This window comes from Mastigoproctus giganteus, chromosome 10, assembly GCF_048544385.1.
Source record: "Mastigoproctus giganteus isolate SK-2022 chromosome 10, ASM4854438v1, whole genome shotgun sequence".
Lineage (NCBI taxonomy): Eukaryota > Metazoa > Arthropoda > Arachnida > Uropygi > Thelyphonidae > Mastigoproctus > Mastigoproctus giganteus.
This window is the reverse complement of record NC_143584.1, coordinates 127,533,631-127,558,390: the sequence shown is the minus strand read 5'-3', so window position 1 is coordinate 127,558,390 and position 24,760 is coordinate 127,533,631. Positions and strand designations below refer to the sequence as shown.

The 24,760-nt window shown below is 38.8% G+C and overlaps 1 protein-coding gene across 1 annotated transcript in view; it reads right to left on the bottom strand.

The window, feature by feature from the left end:
• LOC150079281 (zinc finger protein castor homolog 1-like) overlaps nucleotides 1–24,760 on the bottom strand; it is a 448,513-nt gene that overhangs the window by 317,415 nt on the left and 106,338 nt on the right. The window lies entirely within an intron of this gene.

Sequence of the window (24,760 nt, the reverse complement as noted above, 5' to 3'; positions counted from 1 at the left end):
GGCTGAGTTAGTCGGTCGAGGATAACAAGGTCGCCCCCAGGCAAACTGATCAGAGCATACGCAATTTATGGACATAATATACACGGCTAGGTGAGGTTGTTCTCGTGGAATATTAACGTGGAAGTTTTGTCCCCCCATCCTTAAAATAGCTGAGTTTATTCAATGTACTCCACTGCTCTAGCTTTCCTCAGGATCAAAAGAGCTTCTAGTAAACGATCTCTAATTTTCATTTCTCTGATTTCACAATGCCCAGGTTCATTCGCAGCTTTTCTCTTCGCCGATGTAAAATATTCATCAACCGGGTTACCACCGATTGTCCTGCATCCATTAACTCATGGTCTAATCTGATTTGTCATTTTCTTATTTGCAGGAAAATAGATGTTATTGTATGTTGGCGAATTCCTCAAAGGAAAATGGATCACTGACATCAGACACCGCCGAAATTAAGTGCCAGCTCTTTACAGCAACCATTGTTAATTTCAAAGCAGATAGTTAGCTTCTAACTGTCTCGAGGTCTCGTGAGAGTTTTAAAATTTTTGTTGCAATCTTAAAATAATTCCAGACTATAAGCAAAAACCACCATTAATTAACTGCGCTTCACACCACAACCGCTAACTGCTGCGCAATGAATTACATTTAACCGTGGTAAGGAGAAAATACCGTTACATATTTGCGACATCCCGAAAGACATCGTCTGCACGCGCACATAGAGAACAATGATGCCCGTTTCGCACGCAACGATTATGTTCATTTTCAAGATATTCATTCATTCCCGCTTTCTTTATCATCATGGAGTGGGTACGATGGGAAAGTCGATTCATTCTCTGCAGCGTCATAGGTCAACGGGGCATCCATCAATTGTGTCAAGGCTCCTTGTGTCTCCAGATTTATTAAATCCTGTATTAATCTTTCGCTTCATTATAACAACATTCCGTCATCGATGGAATCTCCAGATAAGGCATTTATCTTTCTTCTTCTCCATTATCATTTAGAATGGAATTCATATAAAAAAAAAAAATTAAATTTGCTGCTTTAGAAAGGAGTCGGGGAGGAGAAGGGGGTTAGCACTACTAGCACACGTGGTGAAGTTTTTAGTGTGACGATCAACCGAGTGGAACATCGATTGCCTACTGAACCTGCCCAATTACTGAAACATACTAATTGAAACACGCCCCCTATTCCATAAAAGAAGGGGAACGCCTGGCATGGTGCGCGCGCGACAGCCGTACTACCATAGCAAGTACATTTGGGTGGGACCTAATCGTCAACGTTATCTGCCCATCCCTTGATAATCTGACATTAGGAGTGGGGGTATACCAGAAGCATTACCACGGTCAACTTTCCCCATTCTTCAACCATTTGGTCACAGATTTCTGTTTCTTTGGGAGGCCAGCCGCTGGCCGAGTAATTGAAGGGTCAAGGTGACGGAAAGTCGTTTGAAAGGAGTAGTTGGTACACACCATCCGCAAAAATTCAAGGGTAGATGGGCAGCCACTCGAAAGTCCTAGTCTTTCCCATGTCAATCCTTGCAGTCGAAAAATAATTCTAATGATCGGTATTATGTCAGAACGTCGGGCAGTTTAGTGGATGAATGCAATGCTTGCTTTATACATGGACGTCCAATAATAAGAACTATAAATAACTGTATTCCCTTCTCTACTTAGGAATTTCTTTTAAGTTAGAAGTACCAAGGTGGGGCGCCATAATTTATATTTGCAAAACGGTCAGTCGAAAGTGAAGAATTTAATTGAACCAGTGTGCAAGAAGAGTGTCCTAATTTCTTCCTTACGAGGTCCCTTCAAAAATGTTTTAATAGAAAACATTTAAAAAGGAGCGTGAATCTGAAAACTATCAGTAACCCACTGAAATTAAAATTAGCAGGGATACCACCGGATCACTGATTATACTAAAAATAGTTCTTTCTGGCAAGCTAGAACAGAAAAAGGGGCGGAAATATTTTTCTAATTAAACATTTAATTATCTGCTTACACCCCTCTAAAAGCCACACACGATAAAAGGGCGGTATAACAGAGAATACAAGAATATTACTAAATTTTGTAGCATCACGTGAATTGGAATATATTCCAGTTCAGGTGATGGTCTTCACTTCGCCCGCTGTTTTATTCTGTCATTTTTGTAGTTGAAAATTTCGACCCTCACATGGCACTCCTCATAATGCCGCTCTATCTTATCCACTGTTTGTATATTTCTGTTATCTAGTATCCATCCGTTCTCTCAGACAGCAGTACCCTTGAGAGAGTTGCCACACCTTTTTAAATAAATAGCAAAACACTCTTCTTTTAGGAAGGCAGTTGTAAAAGTAGTGCAATATAAAAGTAGTTTGTTGAAAATGAAACTGGCTCCTAGTGAGAGCTGAGACCATGTTAAAAAAAAAAACATCTCTTTTGAAGACTAGAACAGGAATGGAAATGTTTATGCTAAGAGAGGATTTTGAAAGTTTCCAGCCTCGTATAATAATAAAATAATTGTGAATACAATCTTATTTATTAGGTCCTTTGCATTAACAAATGCAAAAATAACTTTAATAACTGTATTAGGTCTTACTTGAGAATCGGTTGAACTTGGTATGTTTTCTTTCTTTTCTTAAAGATGGCGATCATATGCCATAGTGAAAAACTGGGCAGCAGCATTCAAACAGAACAGAGAAAGCGTCGAAGATTATCCTTAGCGATCGACCAATAACGGCTAACTGCCAGAAACACTCATGCAATACACGGTATGGCGATGCAACACCGGTGATTATCAATTCACGAAATAGTGCAGGCAAAGGGAATTGGATTTAGCAAAGGTTTCTGCAAGATTCACAGCTTCTGAAACCCGATGAAAAACGTGCTCACTGCAAGCCTTCCTCAGAATTGTCGGCGCGTTACGAAGCAGATTTGAAAAATCTTTGGAAAGGTTTGAAATCATAGATGAGGTACAGCTCCGCCTATCAGCCTGACTCAAAGTAGCAGTCCAAACAGGGGAAACGAACATCCAAGGTCACTGACTCTGAAGAAAGCAGAAACAGTTCGAGTGGTTGGAAAGATGATCGCAGTAATTTTTTGGGATACCAAAGGAATTAGAATGATGGACCATATTCCAATACATAAAACTGTAACAGGGACACACTATGCTAATCTATTACTTCAATTACGAGATGCTATCAAGTAAAGGAACGTTTACCAATGGTGTCTTGGTTCACCAGGATGATGCTCTCTTTCTCGTATATCATCAATCGCAATGGCTAGAATTTATCAGTGGATACGAATTGCTGCCGCGTCCACCTTATTTACCAGATTGGTCCGTCAGACTCCTTTTTGTTTCCTAAACTTAAATTTCACTTGGCTGGATGAAAATTCAAAATGAAGATGTCATGTCAGCCTTGGAAGCATTTTTTTTTCAGGCATCGAAGAATTATTTTAATAGAGTGGGATAATTGTAATGCAATATCCCTGGAACAAGTCTGCAGCCCCAGGTGACTATTGAAAATTAATACAACCATTGGAATGAGTCCACAGTTCCATAGAAAAAAAACAAAACGTTTCAATCGTGTTCTCTCTCTCTCTCTCTCTCTCTGTAAATTCCAATTAAACACAATTAAGAAATTGATTTATGGATTCCATACTTATTTCGATTTTGTTTTTTTCACTTCGCTGTACGTACCTCAACAAAGCAATATTCACTAATCATTTCTTAATCTATAATTTACTTATTTGCTCCTGGACATCAATTTTTTTATTGAAACCCCAAACACGAAAGGAATAAGCACTTATAGTACTTAGTACCATGCAGGGATTTAAGGTTGAGAAGACGAGAGAATATATTGATATTAGAGATGAATTTCTATCCATTGTAATTATCAAGAAATTCGTGAAGGGAGGTTGTTCCAGAAAACGGAAGTTTAAGAAATAAATGAGGAAGAGAAAATTTGGTTCTGTTAGTTTGAAGTTGGACAGCAAAAGGATGCTAACTAGTTGTCGCACGTGTTCGGACTGGTTTTGGGGGGGGGGGGAGAGAGAGAGAGAGAGAGAGAGAGAGAGAGAGAGAGAGAGAGAGAGAGAGAGAGAGAGAGAGAGAGAGAGAGAGAGAGGCCAATTCGAAAAAGTAGTGCTTATGGAAGTATCTATAGAAAAGTCATGCAGCAGAAACAGAACATTTGTGAAACAGAGAATGGGGAGATTTTGTAAGAGACGGGTTATTAATTAAACTGGCTGTCCTCTTTTGAATGGAGTCTAGAAGCCGTCTAAGAGAGGTTATGGGGACACCGCTCTAGATGTGGGAGCAATATTCCATGTTAGGGCGGATTTGTACAGAATGAGTAGCTGTTTAGAAGAAAAGTAATGCCAAGAGCGAAACAGAAAACCTATTTTTTTTTTAGATTCAGATGAAGGAATATTTGTAATGTGCTTATGTCAAGAGAGATCAGAAGTCAGGGTAATCCTTAATAGAGATATGTGATCCTTTTTAGAGATCTGAGTGTGATCGAAGATAAGTATAGGAGAAGAATAATCCTTTTTGCGAGATATATGACAGGACTAAGTTCTGTAAGGATTGCAATTAAGTTATCTTTGCTTCACTGGAGATCAGCATTTAAGGAATTGATAGTGGATATTCGAGAATTTGAAGCTGTTTGTGCAGAGACAAGGTTTCTCGAGTTGAAAGGTAGAATGCAATGTGCTATCGTCAGCAAAACAACGGATAGGATTTCCAGTCAATGGAAAAAGGTCATTAATATGCAAGAGGAAAAGAGTGGGACAAAGAACTGGACCTTGGGGAACACCGGCATTAGTGGAGATATTAGAAGGAAGACAACCATCTATCATCACCTGCAGTGAGCAGTCAAAGTGAAAACTACATACTCAATTGCAGAAAATAGTCAGAAATCCATAAGATGGAAGCTTATTTAGAAGACCTTTACGCCAAACATGATCAAAAGCCATTGATCGTGTTTGACATAAAGGTGCCTTTATGTCAAGAGCAAATGCTTGACGGAATCCATTGGAAATCATTGATCAGATTGAAGGTTTCTAGATAGTTTAAGAGGTGGCGTTTAATTGATTTCTCCATTACTTTAAAAAGAGTATAAGTAAGTGCATGGGATGATAATTGGACAGGAGGCATTTGTCACCCTTTAGGAGTTGGCTGGATATAAGCAAATTTCCAAGAGGAGAAAAAAACAACAGTGAAATGAGAAAGTGTAAAAAAGGGGACACAGAACAGGGGTAAGCTCAGGAGCACAGGTTTTTGAGAACAAATGGAGAAATATTGTCATGACCTGGAACTTTCCTGGCATCAAGATTGTTCAAAATTCTTCTAACATCTTTTCGACGGAAGAGCACAGAAGACATTGAATAGAGTGTACTGGGAATGATAAGAGGTGGTTTAGCAAATACTTATTTTCGCCTGATAATGGACAATCAAATGTGATTAGCAGAATAAACAGTAATGATTCATTATTTATATATCATTAAACTGTTAACAAAAAATCGAACTTATCAAAACAGCAACCACTTTCGAATGCAGTGCTTAAACCGACAAATTTTATTTTATGCACATCCTCCATATTGCCCATTCATTCCTCCAATTAGCGCACTGCAACAAACAAACAAAGATGGGATATCGAGGATCGATATCAACGTCTTTGTGGCCAGAATAAGTAAATTCCACGGTGGCATTTATGGTTTATGAGAAACTGCAAGGGGAGCTGATCATCCAACAGTTAATTTATTACATCTAGACTAAGCGAGATGCTGATGACAAGATCAGAGACGTGTAGAAAGCCAAATGTGATACATTTGTTAATATGCTTTTATGTCGACTTCTACTATTTACTGCTTTATACACTAAAACAGCGGTTCCCAAATTGGGGTCCATAGTCAATTCTTCTTAATTTCTGCATGAGAAAAACGAATGTAACATTTAAAACTCAGTTAGCTCTCGGTTCCACGATACAGCTTCTCTTATGATTTAGGGGAATATTGGTGAATACTAGGGAATTTTGGAGTATACATAGGTTGGTAGCAGGAACAGATACGCCATGTTTTTTTTTTTTTTTTTTTTTTGTATTTCTGTGTATCATTTGCCTTGCAAGTGATGTTCATTTCTTTCTTTTTTTTTTTTTTCAGGTTTATGGACAAAAATTACGTAAAAAGCCAGGATGCCACGTAAATATGTTAACAGTTAACATTTTCCACTCGGAAACGCCCAAAGACAGCCTACTACCATTATTTTGGCTGTAAGGTAGGAGATAAAGACACACCCTGGGCACCTCATATGTGCTGCCCCACATGTGCTGTAAATCTCCGTGGATGGTTGAATAACAAAGGACGTTCAATGCCTTTTGCCATCCCAATGATTTGGAGGGAGCCTTTAAATCATGTAAATGACTTATATTTCTGCATGGCATGTTAAAAAAAAAAAAAAAAAGGAAAAGGACTGTGGAATATCCCAACATTCCGTCAGCTATCCGACAAGTGGCACATGGGGATGGTCTGCCTATATCTTTTTGTAAATATTATATATATGTGTGTGTGTGTGTACAAATAATACAGAAGAATACACTTTGGAGCTGATGAAGATGGACAGTAAGGAATGGTCAAACCTGGGCCTTCAACATCACAGGATCCTGCTTTTGTGCCAGAATCTGAGTCGTCGAGTAAGCCACACAGAATCACTCAAGGTGAACTAAGTGATTAATTCGAGACCTAGATCTATCTAAAGAAAAAGCAGAGCTTCTGGGATCAAGGCTCCAACAGTGGAATCTTCTGCAACCAAATGTCAAGGTGTCCGTGTACAGGAGCAGGCAGAATACTTTGACTCCATATTTTAAAAGTGAAAACAACGTTGTTGCCTACTGTGATGTCAATGGTTTGATGACAGCTTTGAATGTGGCACAACCCATAGGAATGGAGGCTATTCACAGACTCATCAAAGCTAAGTTTAAAAGCTGTTTTGCTCAACAATGGCAACGCTCTTCCTTCAATTCCTCTAGGCCAGGAGAAATCCCAGGTGCCATCTGACACGAACATATCTTATGTCCACATTTTATGGTCTGCGTGTGTAGCACAGTGTTATAGTCACCGTCCTCCCCACACCGGGTGGAAAAGGCCCTGGTTCGAATCCCGTCGATGACGCGAGGAACTTTAATGGTTTTTTTTACTCCGTGGCTGAGTTAGTCGGTCTCAGGCGTAGATAGCAAGGTTTTTTCCCAGAAACTGGGGTTTCTTCGTCCAGCAAAGAGGCAAATCGAACGGAGAACACACGCAATTCAGACAAAATACATATATGAGTATATATTAGAAATAATGGGTGGCCCTTATATAATAATTTTAATTTGTAGATTATGACCATGTCCAAATTTTATGCGAAGATGGGGGAAACCCCTGGTGCCGTTTGACACTAAGCACTCTGTCCACATTTTATTTATTAATTTGTAAATAATTGTGTACAAATAAATGGAAATGTCCACATGAAGGAGACATACACTGTGCTGCCACTTTATTAGGTACACCTACCTAGTAGCGTGTTGAGCCCCCTTTAGCCTTCAAAACAGCCCGAATTCGTCAAGGCATGGATTGAATAAGATGCTGAAAACGTTGTGCAGTAATGGAGTACCATGCAGACATTGTGTCACGCAGTTCCTTGAGATTCGACGGAGGTGTAGGCCTGCAGCGAACAACCCTTTCCGTCTCATCCCAAAAACGTTCAGTAGGATTGAAATTCGGGGACTGAGCGCGCCACTGCAGCAAAGAAAAGTTATATCCATAACTGGTCATGTGACTTGCAACGTTGTGGGACACACCATTTGTGTGCACAGCAGGGGTGTACCTAATAAAGTGGCAGCACAGTGTATGAGAATATGAAATTAATTCTGGAAGCAATGAAGTACAAAGACCACCAATGACAGATCTGTGGAGACCTAAAGGTGATTGCAATGCTGCTGGGCATGCAGTTGGGATACACGAAGTACTGCTGTTTCCTGTGAGTGGGACAGTCGAGCTAGGTCCTCACACTACAAGAGAAAAGTCTGGCCTATAAGGGAAAATCTGTGCCCCGGAGAAAAATGTTCAGCACAATCCTTCTGCCCCCTTTACACATCAAACTAGGACTCATGAAGAACTTGGTTAAGGGGATGAACCAGGATGGAAAAGCTTTCAAGTACCTGAGAGGACAATTTTCACTGTTGAGTGATACTAAGGTTAAGGAAGGAATCTTTCTTGGTTCGCATATTCGTGAACTTTTAAAGGAGGAAAACTTTGAGTGAGTTCTCCAGGGTAATGAGAACGCAGCTTGGAAAGCCTTTAAAAGTTTTCTGCATGGCTTCCTGGGAAACTATGTTGAGACTGTGAACAACCTTCTAGAAAAGTACCATCAATTAGGCTACAACATGTCACTGAAGATCCACTTTCTTGATTCTCATCTGGACTTCTTCCCTGACAACTGTGGTGCAGTGAGCGACGAGCACGGTGAGCGATTCCACCAAGACATTGCAGCAATGGAAAGAAGACATCAGAGTAGTTGGAATGCTTCTATGGTTGCTGACTACTGTTAGACACTAACAAGAAATGCCATTGAAGTTGAATACAAGTGATAAGCGAAAAGGATGTTTATGTTGTATCAAGAAATGTAAATATGAGATTGTTTCAATATCGTTTCAAGTTTGCCTATTTTAAGAAAGGAAACAAATTCAAAAAATCTTTTTTGTTGACCAGTAATTATTGAAGGGGTTCGTAAACTTTTTTTCATTTTTTAAGGGGTCCATAGATCTCAGTAGTTTAGGAACCACTGCACTAAAACACTGAGGCGTAGTTTTATTCATTCTCTCCTGCATATGTTACCGAATATGAGGTTTTGGCTATTAAATACGTTTACTTAAGCTGAAATTTCCTTTAAATCCTCAATTTTAAATCTTTATCTTTAAATCGCATTGTTGGCTGTTTTCTCAATTCTAAGGAACAGTTGTGCTGTCAGTCATAATTGGATGAGGAAAAGATCCCAGAGTGGTCTCGTAAAGACCAAAGAGATCATGCTTTCACATTGATTAGGAACTATTCTTTTATTAAGATAGAAATTCCCTCTCATTCTGTGTGAGAAGGAAGTTAAGGAAGAAACTAAAAAGTAGAAATTGATAGACAGCCACCAACATAATGAATGAGTAGCAGCAAAGATGGTGGGTTTTTGTAAATCTTTCCTTCTTTAAGACTGGAATTTGACTCACTGAGAGTTGGAAAGATGCGGATACCAGTAGGAGGTAATTGTCGATACTTTAGCCTTCCTTTATTTAGATAAAAGAGAAAGAGGACATAACAGCATTGTAGTTATTTTACTTACACAAAAGAAGGAGATATAAAAAGCCACTGGTGTTAGTACCTCCCTCAATGTAGACATACAGACCCGATCTTCAATGAGTTCTACTTGTATAAACAGACAATTACATTCCCATCAAGAAGGCGAATTCACTCACTCGCTCTCCAAAAAGGTATACTTGACAGGAACGCAGGTGCCGGAGTTCTTAAACTTACGGAAGCACGGCGCACGAGCGCGATAGGTGTAAATTACTCTCGCACTGTCATCCGAACGTCTTGTCTGCACCAGAATTAGAACCTCATGAGGTCCGGGTGGAGAGAGAGAAAGAGGACTACCTTCTGTCGGGCGTGGTTCTCCAAAGAGAGTGACGAGCTCCAATTATGTGCTAACCGTGGGACTGAGGTGTTTGGCAACTCCGACTTTGAGCTCCGACTGTCAGTAGCGCCACCAACTTAAGTGTCATTTAAGATCCCGGATGACACGAGGTATTTTCGAAACCCGCTGATTACAGCCATTTCCTCATCCCCCTTCCCCCGAAACTTGGGAGTTAGGTTGAAGTGAATGGAATTCGAACGCTATTCCCCCCCCCCCCCAAACCTCAGTAATTTGGCAGGAGGGTTTAACCTATATTTTTGGAAAGATATCTTTGATAAAACTCTGTGTTAACTATCGAAGGTCAACAGCATCCATCGGGCGTTATCAAACATCACTTATTACCAAATGAAGAAAAGTGTAGATGATAGTAATCATGCCCTGTATAGCTTCTGTTAAGAAGCTCACGAAAGGTTCTTATCATTTGTAACCTATAATGAAATTCATGTGCACGCCACCTATCGTTACCTGGTATAAATAAAACAAAATTTCAATTAGCGGTTTACTTTTTAAGTAGCGGAATGTGATTTCCGAATCAGCTTTAATTAACCCGATTTCATATTCCTAGGAAAGATTTCAAAATGGCGTCCTTATCCTTCATTTATTTTTAGATTTCCTTTTTAGTTCGAGAGCACCTACAACTCAATCGAATTAGTTTGTTTGTTGTTTGGTTTTTAGGAGCATTAGCAACTAAGGCCATATTGCTCCGGGATATGCGGTGGTCATTCCCTGACCTTTCCACATCCTCCGTATTTGGTGGGCACGGGCTCGAACCCCGGTCTAATCAAGAAGCGTGTGCTACGCACTGCTGCTCCTGCCCACGGAGGCGCCCAATCGACTTAGTGGTTTGCCAGAATATAAGCAGAACTTTTCTTTTTTATTATACAGTATTATATATATATATATATATATATATATATATATATATATATATTATATATAAGTTTTATATATATATATATATATATATATATATATATATATATAACTTTAATTTTGATTCGAAATTTAACGTGAAACTATACGTGTGGTGCTGTCCAATAAGATCATTTAAAAATCGTTCAAATAGAATAAAAATGATGGAAGAAAACCCGAAACATGCACGGATTCATGAGCACATATATATATATATGGAGGAGGGATGAAGAAGATTAAGCATTTGACAAAATATACCAAAAACTGTTTCTAATCGCCTTCGGTTGCCCTGCTGAACAGAGATTAGACCCCACGTGCTCCACATTCCTTCCAGTGCCTGATCACTTCGAAAAGCCCACTTACGGACAAACGTGCTCTTCTCTTGTTTACTGTTTTCATCGTCAACATGACACCATCGTGCATTCATTTTAATATTATTCATCGATGTAAACAATGTAATCAAACTGTTGCAAGTGCTCAAACAACGTTTCATCCCTTCAGTTTTCTATTTTTTGAAAAATATCGCTCGTGTCTTTATGCCGAATCATTTTACGCTTTTACATAATGGACAGCTATCAGTTGTTCTCTCGCTTTCATTTTCTCCTGATTCACTTCGCAGTGTGTGTGTGTGTGTGTGTGTGTGGAACGTCTTGAATAATAGTGTGGACGCATATATGTTTACAAAGGTTGGAAATTGGATGGCAGAACTGGTTTGATTCTTTGCGCTAGAACAGCTGCCAAAACAAGGCCTGAGTGGTAGCAAAGCAGGATGGTTCAGCTGTCACATTTTTGTTTGAAGAAAATGGATTTTTTTTTCCTTTCTGTTTCCCCCAATGAAAGTGTAATGACCATTAGATTCTCAGCAAGACAGGGAGAGAACGCGGAGGCAACACCTGCTTTCATTTTTAAGAGTACACGTGATAGGTTGCGAACGAGTATGGAACCTACTTGACATTTATACATCTGCTAGCACAGAGAGAAAATTTGCTCCTTTGACGTTCTTTGTGCGCGATGCAGTCTTCAATGCTGTCAACCAGCGTCTTTATCACTCTCCCACCCCCTACAGATGTAGAAACTTTTGACTTCAGTCTTTCCCTACCTTGCCAGCTGACTTTGTTTGCCAATTAACGAACAGTTCTTGTAGAGAGAATGCGGGTTTAACAGCATCCAATTACATTTGATCTCTTATAACATCCATCTTTATGATTACCATGTCGCATCCTGTTTTTCAATGCATAAGCACAATACTACATGCAAATCCGTTAAACATTACATCCCTACTTGATTACCCTGTCCAAAAAAAAAAAAAAAAAAAACTGCCTTATTCGGGGGAACGCCTCAAAATTGAATACTCACATTTAATTAACGAATCTTATGTTTCCATCCTTGACGCAACGTTAAATGCATCAGAGATGAAAACAAAAGTGTGTGGATATGAAGGTATCATATCAATTTCTATTGGAAAGCGACAACCGATCAGCGCTAGAAGCAATTGGCAATGATACAGGTCACCTTTTCCTTAGTCCGACGACAAGACAAAAGTTAATGGAGAAAGACAAAAAGAAAAAGTAGCAAATAACTTCGTGTGACCCCTCAGAAACAATTTAGTGAACTTACTGAATGTTAGTTTTCAAAGAGCCGCTGGTGTGTTGTTAGATAAACGAACATTAAAAATGCAGTGCTGGCCTCTGAATTGTTAACTGCCAGTTGTTCATTGTCCTGTGTGAGCACCATAAAGCGTGTTGTTTGGAACAATTCAGGAAATTCATTGATGCGTATCTCCTCTACCACCAATGTTTTATTCGGTGTGTTTTCAATAGAATGTTCCATTTGGATAACAGGTATCCTTGGACCAAATGACTCTAAAATCAAGTTCATGGTGAAAATACGCTGTGGAGGATTCCACTGGTCTTTCAAGGATTATGTTGTCATTAGATTAGAAATTTAGCAATTAGTTTAGAAGTCAGTTGTTGACGGTTATTTACAGGACAGTTTCTTCGAGAGTAGGTACATTATTATGTGAATTACATCGGTCAACAGCGAGTAAGTTTAAGAATGGCATTGAAAGGGTTACGTATTATTCTCTTTCTCCTCTATCACGGACAAAAGTGTCGTGACACCAAAAGTCATACGAAGAATCCGTCGCATCACTACTGAAGATTACCAGAACTGAAGGAACGACGATGATTTGATGTGTCATCCCTGCTTCTTGGACGTCATGATCGTAAAGGCGACGCCTTCTTAAACACACAATGATCTGCGATGAATTCCAAGTGAAGTATTAAACACCAGAAAGCAAATCGCAAGGTCAGGGGGGACCGCAAAATCAGTGACCCACACAGAAATGAATTATGTTGTCATTACATCAGAAGTTTAGTGATTAGTAGTTGAGAAGCCAGTTGCTTGTCAGTTCTTCCTTCAACTAAAGAAAGTCGGGACAGTAGCATCAGATGAGTGCCAGCAAAACGATGGCGCCCTTCTTTCCGGCTTAGCTCCATATGATTATCAACTTTTTTTTTTGGCCATTAAGAGATGCACCAAGAGGACAATACTTCTCGTAATTTGAAGAAGTCAATATGGAGATACATGAGTGGCTTCAACATCAGCCACAAGACTCTTCTCTAGGAATCCAGACATTGCTACAGAGTTGGAAGAACTGCGTTACACAGCGCAGTTCTGCGTTACTCTGTGGTCCGCGGACCACAGAGTGTGAACTCTTGAAGTGACGTAAGAGATGGAACACAAGTCCTCTGAACTGTGTATTGGAAAGGGTGGTTAGATAAAATTGTAGATTATTTTAGAGTAAAGTTGAAGAAATTACGAGAAATATAAGGTAATGTTTAGCATTGAGTTGGTTTATTGGTTGAAGTTATAAAGAGAATTGATATTGCTAAATTAACAGAGATAAATGGAACTGTTAGTATTAAGTTAGCTTATGGATTGCTGTTGTGAAGAGAATTGATAGTGCTGATTAAGAGAAACGTAAGGAAGGATTAAGACTGAACTAGTTTAGTGTTTGCATCTGTAGAGCGAATTGATATTGCTAATTGAGAGAAATTTTTGGGAATGACAGCATGTATTAACAGATTAAATGAATACCAATTATGTATAAACTAAGTAGTTTTGTATAATAAATGACTTTGTTCTATACTATTTGTGTCATTGCTCGTGAGAAACTGACAACTCACATATACAATATATTACATGGGAAAATCCCTCAGCTCCTGGCAATTCTGATATTCTAACGCGGTTAGGTAGCTTGTGGACTTGGTGATTGAGGGAACTGTTGTACTAAAAAAATAAGAACGATTGCTAGTGACGCCACGCACTTCTTCTAAGAGATAAGAGATAACACATTTGGAACCCGTGGTGCGACCCACCGTGCTTCCAATACAGCATTTCTGCTTCAGTAACTGTAGTAAAATCCTAGAGATACCTGCTGCTGAATGCCGTAGAAAAATTGGATTGTTACTGCTGTTAGCGAAACACAGGCTACGAAACCCTCCAGTATCGATTAGAAAAAAAATGTATCATAAATATTCACCTTTATAAATGAAGATGCGAGTTAAAAATTACCACGCTTTCTGAATTTAATTTGTTAAGAGAAGATCCATTAATTTAAAGTGTCGTGGTAAAATTTTCCCATGAGTGCTTTGGTTGGCTTCCCTTAATGTAGTCTGTCAATGTTCAAATCACCATTTTATCTGTGTGACAGACCTTGTATGTTTGTTCCACTAGTCTTATATGCACCCTGTCAGGGGGAACTTTGCTTCGGTGCCAGCGATTTAATGTGCAATTTCTGATTATCCAGTAGTTGATGATTAATAACCTCTCTGTATCCTCCAGGTGGAGCTACTGTTCCCCCTCTTGCAGATAAAGAAACAAAGCAACTACAGTACTAATTCCATGAATAATCTCTTCTCTAAGGAGGGGCTCATCCAGCAATTTTGACCTTCACGACGTCGAAGCTGACCTTTCCATCGCTAAACATCTCCGGAGTCCATCCCACGCCTTTCAAAATAAACTTTCCATCCAGTCCACCGACCGGTCCTTAGAAGTTCGCTAACCTCCCCCACCAACCAGATCTCCATAAAGCTGCCGGGCACGCGCGATGGGAGCCTCCCATTATCATCTTATTATTTGTCTTTTGTGGAGGGTCGCTGGATGCATTCTATCTCGCCCCCCTCTTCCCCCTGCTTTCTTCAACCCCTTCCCGAACTCGGTGCGACGTTTTGCGAGGTTTCGGAGGAGCGGCTAAGGTTAAAAGAGTTGTTCGGCGAGTTTACCGGTCGTCCGTGCCAACTCCCTCTACTAGTGTTCACCGCCCCCCCTCCTCCATCCCTCTGCTTCATCGTCGGTCGCCGTCGGAGTGGAAAAATCATATAAAATTAAACGTTAAAGACACTGCCGACGAGGGTGTATTAAAACGCTTGGGCGACAAGTGAGAATTAGTTGCCAGTGTTGTTTCGGAAAGGGGAGGGGGAGCATAAGGGAACGCAGACTTGTATTCGGCAACAACTTCCTTCACCCGGAGCGCTGTTTACGTGATCCTCTTTCTTCCATGGCTTACTTTCCACAAGCCCATTGTCTGACGACAGGAAACGACAGAAATATGGACGACACAGATGGCGAGACACGTGCAATTAGAGTCATGCATCTGGTGGAAAAGTAATTAGTGGAATTGGGGACCAGAAGGATAAATAATAAGAACAGAGGTGGAGGCAATAGGTGGTGGGGGAAGGAGAACTACTTGACATCACGTTGTCTAAGAGATTTGCATTGTTATACCAACCAATACCATTGAGCGTGCGTTATAGCGCCACCAAGATCATTCTTCAAGCCAATGTCTTTGTTCGAATGGTTTGTATAGTGCAGAAACCCACACCAATTCGGTTTTAAATTACATCCCAATCCATTTAAATTATAGTTCCAAGATACACGTAATATCTTCCTTTCTTTCCCCTCCCCTCAACCAAGAACATGTTTTTGGTCATGGTACTTTCAAAGTTCTTTTTTTTTTTTAAAGTTTTCTGCGAATAATTGCAGTAGTAGTTAGTCAGGATGTCATTGCTAAACTTTACGGAAGCAGAACAAAGCCATTCATCCCCACTGGCACCGAAACTGCGTTAAGGTAGCCCCCCCTTTTCTCTCCCCCAGCCAGAAAGGTCTGAATATATTAACACCGAACCGTGTCGTGCATTATTGGACAGTAACGGAAGACTTCAGGACCACCTTTAAGGAACCTGAATTTGATGTACGATATGGCGTGACTTCTACACACCTCTTTCGGGGTTGAAGGTGACTTAGAGAAAGAAAGAAAAAGAAAAGTTTAGGCGGGTTTGACGTTGTGTAAAGCACACCGATGACCCACCCACAGGTCTTCTTCATCAGGCTTCAACAGCGTGACAATAGCGCCATTACGATAATAAATGGCTTGCCTCAAAAATGGGGGGGAAGAGAGGGGAAATATTAAATCCATAAGGGAACGTAAAAATGCAGTTTAATAAAAATCAATTTATTTATCGGAGATAAATTGACCTCTCCAGCTATACAGACAGCTGGAGATATTTAGTGTACCAGTATACAGTGCTGTATACACTAACGAAAAAGTTAGAGGATACCTCTTCCAATTAAACAGTAATTAAGCTTCACTTTAAGTTCAAAATAGAGTCTGCGCAGCAATATTTAAATGCATGACAGCATAATTAAGTCGATAAGTGGTAAACTGAGCTAAGAAACTATTAGTCTGAGTTTGGCTCGAAATTAGCGACGTGTTGCTTGACTTATTAGTTTAATTGAGTTTAAAATTTCTCTGTTGCTTTTTGTTTTTTTAATAATCTACAAGATATTCATACCAACAGCTACTTTATTGTGTGAACCACAAAATTTGCAAAATCCTTTATCAACCGACTGGAATTTAGGGCAAGGCTGGAATGGAGGGACGGAACGCCGTTCCTGTTAGTCATCTGCATCAACAATGTTACCTATAAGCATTTAACTGCCTTCGGTTCTGTTATCTTGAAGAGCGTTAAGTTCTATAAAATTTTTCACTTCGAGCCCTGATCTAGAGATTAGTGTCGAGGATTGTCAAGTTTCAATCCGGTGTACACGCCAGGAGATGACATTCGAGATCGAAGGAGAATTCATTACGCCTATAAAAAGGTTTGCGAACCCACTTCTAAAGCCATTTCAATATAGCTGGGTTATTCAGAATGGAAGCCAGCTTTCGCTTTAAGTCATTGTGATCCTTTTGTGTGCTTTTCATAAACTCCACTCAAACCGGAATTGATAATACATTAGTGGGTAATATCAGATATCCATAAAATATTTTATTATGGTCACCCTTTCTTTAAAGTTGGGTTAAATTTATTTCAGAAGTATTACTTTGTAAAATTTGCCAATAAAACTTTAGCGCGGTTATTAATATATTTCAAATTGAGCGCAATATCAAAAGAAAACTGTGGATAAGAGGAATTATCATACTTCCAAGGTTCCTGAAACGGAATCTATTGATAAATTAAAAGTGACAGGTTAATGATTAAATTAAGGCTATGGCATCTAGCACTGGTTAAAAAAATAAAAATAAACTGCAGCCATTATCAATCCACTGCAGGATGGAAGCCTCCTCAACAATTCACGTTGAGGGAAATGGACCATAATCTGCCACGCTGATCCAGCGCGGGTTGGCAAATGGACCGTACTCAACAGTCAGGGACTTGAATCCCGGTCTACTCGAAGAGCGTGTGCTAGTGCGCTCCTGACCACTCGGCTACGGAGGCCGGTTACTTATAGCCAAATTTGAGAGGAGAGAAGAATGCATTTCGAAATTAAATGAGAACATCAAACATTTTTTTTTCCTTCATCCCGTTTGCATGACGATGATGATTAAACACCCATCTCCACCTGAGACCATCTAAGTCACAACTATTTAAGTAGCCCAACACAGGTCCTGAAGAATCAGATTACAAGTTGGGAATGAGCTTTGATCCCCGATTCTTACAATGTGGTCAATCGACAATATGTTCTCATCAATACATTTACGATTCAATGGACTTCTTTGAGAAGAGAAGTACACTACATTACTAAAAGATACCAACATCTTGAACTTTTTAGAAAATGATCGTTTATTTTACAATCTTAGTACGTATAATTTTTATGGCGGGAATTGGAAATTGACTGCGGAAATTGGCATTTGTTTACTTTTGCAAGCCAAAGTTAGTGGAAAATGTGACTCAAGGCACGAGTCCGTTTTTGTATTCTACCAGCCATGCTTTTTCGTAAAAATCTTAAAAAATATTTACATGGAAAATGACAAGCATACAATTGAAAAGAAAAGAAAACTATCTACTTCAATATTTCCATCTATCTCTCCAAAAGTTTTTCGCAAAAGACCAGGAGTACGTACCACCGGATGACCATCAGGCTCTAGCAAAGACATCTTATTTATTTATTTAATTAGTTAGTTAGTTAGTTAGTTTATTGCTTTTTACAATTACCCCCTGAACAGCATGCAAGCTAGAACGATGCAAAATGAGTACCTGCAGAAAATAATTACAATAAAATATAAAATGACATTATTGATCTACAGAAATATGTACAACTGTTATTTGACATTTACATAAATATAAGGAATTGGATAGACTGGACTTTAGATAGGAGATTTCACTGGTTCCTTGGATCAAGTGAAAAATACACAGTTGATTTTTTCTTACTAGATATCTTCAAGGGGTTTAGGCGTGACTCACTCAAGGCTGCGATAACGGTTCTCCCGGATTGCTTTTTTGTATGTCTTGTTTTCGGTTACTTTGAACCGGTCAATTTCAGGTTTATTAAAATATTTTAAGGTGCTTGCTGGAAATATATTGTTCAGGAAGGAACGGTTGTGGAGTTTCATTCTTAACGGAAACTGAGAATTCTGGCTAATTCTGTGACGGGATCTGGGACCTGTAACAAATTTCATATATGTTGGAAATGTCAACTCTTCTGGTCAATAACTTCGATAGAGTGGCCATTTTTTTTTCTCTAGGACGAGGAACGTTTATTCGCAACCACCAGATTTATAATCTAGTACTTGTGAATACCACAGTCTCCCCCTCGTGGGGGGGAGAGACTGTGGAAATGGTGCTGACAAAGGTCGTGTTAACAATCTATCGTACAAAGTCAGCCCCCACGTTTTGGTTCTAAGTACCAAGGACTTAGGACCAAACAATAGTTTGCCATGGTATTACTAAAATAAGTAGTCTACTAAATATCTTCACGCCCATATACATAAAAACACGACATCCTCATTGGAAAATTTATGGGCATTAGTATAATTTATAAATTTCATTGAAATTTTATAAAATGCAATGTACTTCCACGAAACATCACCATTAGCCCATACTTTCATATAGATTTAACACTACGAGTCTATAAAAATTATCAACACTTGGGCCACGTAACAAACATTTCAGGGCTGCACAGAGCGCGAGATCCGCTAGTATGACACACCTGGCTAAATATTCGTATAAACAGGTATCCTGGCTCAGCAAGCTAGCAGACAGAAAATTTATTGATTTCCTTTTTATGTTGCAAAATTATAATTAGCGAGAAACCTGTAACGCTGGCAGTTAGGGATACACATAAGCTTAAGTAAGCGTAAGATTGCTTCAATTTCAATTGTGTATGTATTCGTTAAACATTGGTGGGGCATCAATAAATTCTTGGACCTGCATGTTCCAGAAACTTAAAAAAGCATGGCCACAAATCCACTTCTTAAGAGGAAATTAACTTTGTCTTTCGTTCGAAGAGGAAATATTTGTCTTTCTTCTGTCATCAATACCCGTGTGATATTGGCAAAGAGAAATTCGACTTCTTTAATGGTTTCCATCGTAATTGAAACTCATATCCTATGACTTTGTTTCATATGCGTTAAAATGTTGAACTAAGACCTAATTAAGAAAGGTTTCTCGAGTGGTTTCAAAGTTGAATATTAAGTGTGAAATTGCTAATAGCGAAACTGGTTTCCTGACAGCATTCAGTTTCTACTGAGGCGCAAATCTCTGCCTCTGATGACCTGTACCATTAAAACAAATACAAGTGTCACGGCTTCTCACCCTTTCAGACAACATTGCCGAATGTCGACACGAAGGCAAGCAGAATTTCCACGAGGTTTGATATGAATTCTACACGAATCACTTCCTGTTTAATATAAGTGCACGATACCTAATTTCGTGCTAGTAAGGGAGCGTTGAATGCCAAAGAGATTAACAATAGCACACGAATAACAGAAAGACAGTGGAATATATTAAAACAGAGGGCAGCTACAGAGTTGGAATAATTATTAAGATGAAAACACAGCTAAAGGCTGAACATCTTAGTGTTAGAACATCGTAGTCTTATGTATGGCAGTGGGAGTGAGTTATTCTCTTTTTTTTCCCAACCCGGGAATATAAACACTCATATAAAAGACAAAACTATGTAGATTTTTATACACTTGTAATGGGATCTACTTCCGTTTGTCGCAAGTCCATGGTCCACTTGTATTTTCACTTAATTTAGGAGGACATCACACTGCCAGTTTTTATAATTGCTGTGGACGGAGTTTTAACTAATGTGAGTTATCACATTAGGATATCAACCTTGTGCGACTCAACTATCCACACAAGGAGTGTTGACGATTTATTTTGCCCAGTTTTGCAACTGGATACCATGGGTCTGGTTGAAATCGTTCTGGGGTAAGAGAATTGCGATCGATGTCTTGCCCACCTGGATGAAAGCACTAAAAGAACTAGCTGAGCATCCCATTCATCGAAAATTATCAAGAACAAAGAAAGACATGCATACGATAAAAAGATTTTTCTTTGATAAACATTTTGATAACCGGTAGTGCTTTTCCAAAAGCACCGCCTGAACGTTGGTACTTCTGATAACCTTCAAAAGCTTTTTGTAACGTGCCATGTATTCCTGATGCTGTTTTACCAGCACCCAATTATGCCTCAGAGTCGTTTGACTTAAAACACGAAACCCCTTATTTCGAGATTTTACCTTGTGTCACACAATTTAACATGGACCGTTGCATCCAGCGGTGCATTTAACATAGCATGCCACGCCCGGCATGAGGAGGGGGGACTTCCAATTTATGGCCACTATTTACTGCTGGAATGCGTGTCAGGGAAATGCTGGAACGAGATGCACGCGCAAAAAAAAAAAAGAAAAAAAAAGAAGATTACTTGATAATGTTTTCTTTACACAAAGGAAATACAAATCAGTTTTTTTATTGCCATTTTGAGATATTCAAAATAGCAACGGATAAAAAAAAATTGACAGAAAATGCTCATTTCAGATTTTAATTAATTATAGATAAAGGCATTGAATTAAAGTTTCGTATATGGACTACAGTAAACCCATTGTAATCATCTTTGCTTAAGTAAAAGAAGTACGCATATCCCGTGATATTTTGATTTAGAAACTGCTTCAAGGATTAATCTTTCCGCACAAGATGTACAACAGCCCCTGAGCGCACGCACTTCTACAGACATAATGCACTTCTATAGACAATACTACGGTTATGAGAACGCCTGGGGATGGTTAATGCATTTCGAGAACAGAAATCTTCGATACTTAGGTGTTACGATTCAATCTAACACGAAATTTTAATTGCAGTACAAACAGGTGGCTGCGAAAGGCGCAGGGTGTTCGGTCCACGATTTATAGAACCTTTGCTAGTAGAGAGAACGAAGTCATTATCTCTCTATAAAAGATGGTTAAGAGTGCATTTAGAATATTGCATTCTGGTTTGAGACTGCATCTAAAAGACGTTGAACTTCTGGAGAGGGTTCACAAAAAGAAGGGCAATCAGATCAGTGATGCAAATCGAAGAACGGCACATATGAAGAATTCTTAGGTGTTGTGGATTGCGTTGTATAAATAGACATCTAAGAGAGAAATCCGATTGGAGCGTATAAAGAACTGAGGGGTTGAATCAAATGAATGAACAATATCAGTTCTCTCTCGTAGGTGAGGTAAGAACCGCTGGTTCAGACTACGAGACAAGAATTACAAAAAATTTTGGGTTTCAGTGGTTTCTTCTAACAAATGTTTTTGCGATTTCCAGGAAGAGTGGACTGAGATTCCGCGACAACGCTTCTTTCTACGATGACTTCAGATCAACTTTTCTGTTTCTCCACGATCCTTGCTCCTGGACAGGAAACAATGCTTTTAGCAAACCGTAATGATTCTAGCAATTACAAGCTTTTGCCAATTGTTTACTAGAAGATATTTAAGATATTTATTTAAACGTCTTTACTAGAAGAAAATCCTTGTGTTATCTTCTCTTACAGTGACTTTACCACCCATTGTTTCCTCGTCTACAGCTAATGAGATCTAACTACAGTGAATCTTTGTTTCTGTAATTAACCAGATGAATTTGCTATTGCTGGCTCTCATACCATGACACCTGTACAACTATTGTTCTTGGACCTTGATTTGACACAATTTAAACGCACAACCAAATAATTGGACTTTGTTGGACTTAATGCTGTATTGCTCAACGCTACCTGCTATATTATTATTGATTTTTCAACTACTTTTTTTTTTCTTTTATTTTTCTTCGCTGGTCCTTTAGGGGTGGGACTACTGGTTCCAGTTTTGCTGATGCCACTAGATAGAGCTCCTAGTGGCATGAGATCTGCTGGCCCTACCATAGATAAGAAATATTTTTAGGCGCGTTCGTTTAGTGAGGCGGGATTATTTGTTGATTTTTAAACCGTATGAATAAATATGCTCGCCTTCTCGTGGCAAGATGGAAAAGGAGTGGCTCACCTGGTGTTTGTCACTTCCTGATTTCTAAATGAACAGTTTAAAGCATTCTCCAGGCTTCGCACTTTACGGGGTTTTCTATCAACACAGATGATACTGGTGGAGTTGAATAAGCGTTCAGGTGCCGCCATACAGGTAATTGTATTCCAAATATAATCTAGAAATTATACTGTCAAGTTGTTCTTCAATAAATGACGTTGTGAAATTATTTAAGAAAATACTAGTAAAATTTTCTATTTTTCTAATGATTTTATGTCATTTATTAATGCTACACCTTAAAAGACTGCGCTGCCTTATGAAATATATTATCAGTTTCCTTTGGTCTGAATCTTATTGTACTATTTCACTGGAAACAATCGCCATCTACAAAATCCAACAAAAGGAACAGAACAGCCCAACCTCCAAGTCGAACCATCAGTTTACAAAGCATATTAATAGTTTTAATGATATTCAGAGTTTTATTAAGAATGGACGAGGAGTTTTGAAAATAATGGAGTCTTAATAAAATTATACACTACACTGGATATCTCACTGCTCCCGTAACGAAATCTCTTACCATACAGCTGAAGAATAGCCACTGTGTGACACTCCTTGCTAAATGGAAAGAGATAATCGTCAGTTACTTCAACAGACTCGGCTCAAAGCACTTCCAAGAAATGGAAGGAGAGGAGGAGAAGAGACGCTTATTCTAGCAAGTGAAACGCGCAATCTATAGAATGGTCTTTCAGGATAAGGTCGAGTTTGATTTTTAAAAAGTATTTTGCATATTTTCGAAGCTCTGGCTGGTTTTTAATCATCCATTACTTTTTTAAAGAAGATATTTCATCATTTGACGGTTCACAATATTTATATCACTTCAAACCGGCTAACTAAAAGCTTCAATTGAATTATTATCATCATTATATTATAATAACAATATACTAAAAGTAGATTTACCACATTCACAAACGACCATACTTTAATAAACGCCCTTTACGTGTTATTAACTTTTAAACCCTCGTTCAATACCGCTTCTATATCATTATTTTCTTTTCCTATGCATTAGAATTAGGTTCAATGGCGCGATCAGAGTGGTTACATGAATGGAAGCCGTATGACGACATCAAATATTACAGAAATTATGTAATTCGTAGCAGGGTGGGCTGGAAATGACTCGTTCGTGTATTGTTTTTACTGTCTTCTGGATGAGGCAGAAATCTATTAAAGCTAAGGTTTCTTTGCGTACATAATTGTTGGGTAATGGCTACTAAGATAATTAGCGTCTCCTTGAGTCGCCCTTCCCATGGACCTCTCGCCGGAAACAGTACCAAAGATTTAGGATGGGTTCACGCTCTTCTCATGAACTTCCTTTGATTGCTTGCTTGATTAACTTTCAGATAATTCCTACGATACACGCTTTAGTTCGTGATGCCCACACTTTTCCTCCATCGTCTCCCTCATTATGAAATCATTGAGGATATCGTAACTATGAGAGGTTTTTTTTTTTTGTTGCTTCATTCTCTCTTTCATTTCCTGTTTAATATCCAGAATGCTGTTTCTTTTTATTATCTTATGAAACCTATTTATTATGTCTTTATATTTTTCCCACGGATATCTTTGCGTCATTTTTCTCTTTTTTATGGTCACTTTAATTATTTGGACCAACGGGCCTGCGCAGACATTTGAGCTAAAATGCAAAGAGGTTACATAACCATACGTAACCCGAAAACAAAGAAAAAAAAACGATTCTTCAGGACGGACATGTCACTGACAGGTAAAATTATTCAATAGTTGAAGTGCCACCATAATGCTGTGAAAATACTCAATGATTGAGAACCGATATTTTACCAAACTGGATTCCAGCATTAGTTTGGAGTGGTGGTGTAAATTGTTCATTAACACCGGGCCTGTTGTGAAGATTGGAATGCAAATTAGCGGCAGTTATAATAAATGCCTGGATATTAATTTCGATACAATCCTGATTTTCAACCATTAATTCGCTATATTACTTAAGTGACTACGATATTGGAATTTAAAGTTACTACGGATTCGGGAATGAAAAGATCGATCAAAGATATTAAAGTCACTGTGTGTGTGACTGACTCTGTGCTTCTAAAACAAACACATGGAGGCAACGTGACAAGCACTTGATGTGGATATTTTTCATAAGTTGAGGACACTGGTACATTTCCGGCTTGTGGAAATTGTACGGAAATGACTTTAAAATTCTGAGCCTTTGAAAGGAAAACACCAAGTAAAAAGCAAATGCATGGCTTCGATGAAATTGAGCTTTCTCTGGAGTTTTGTCGTAATATATCTTAATTCTTTCCTCTATGTTTATGTTTTTCTTATTCACCACTGATCTTAATTATCTGGATTCACTGCA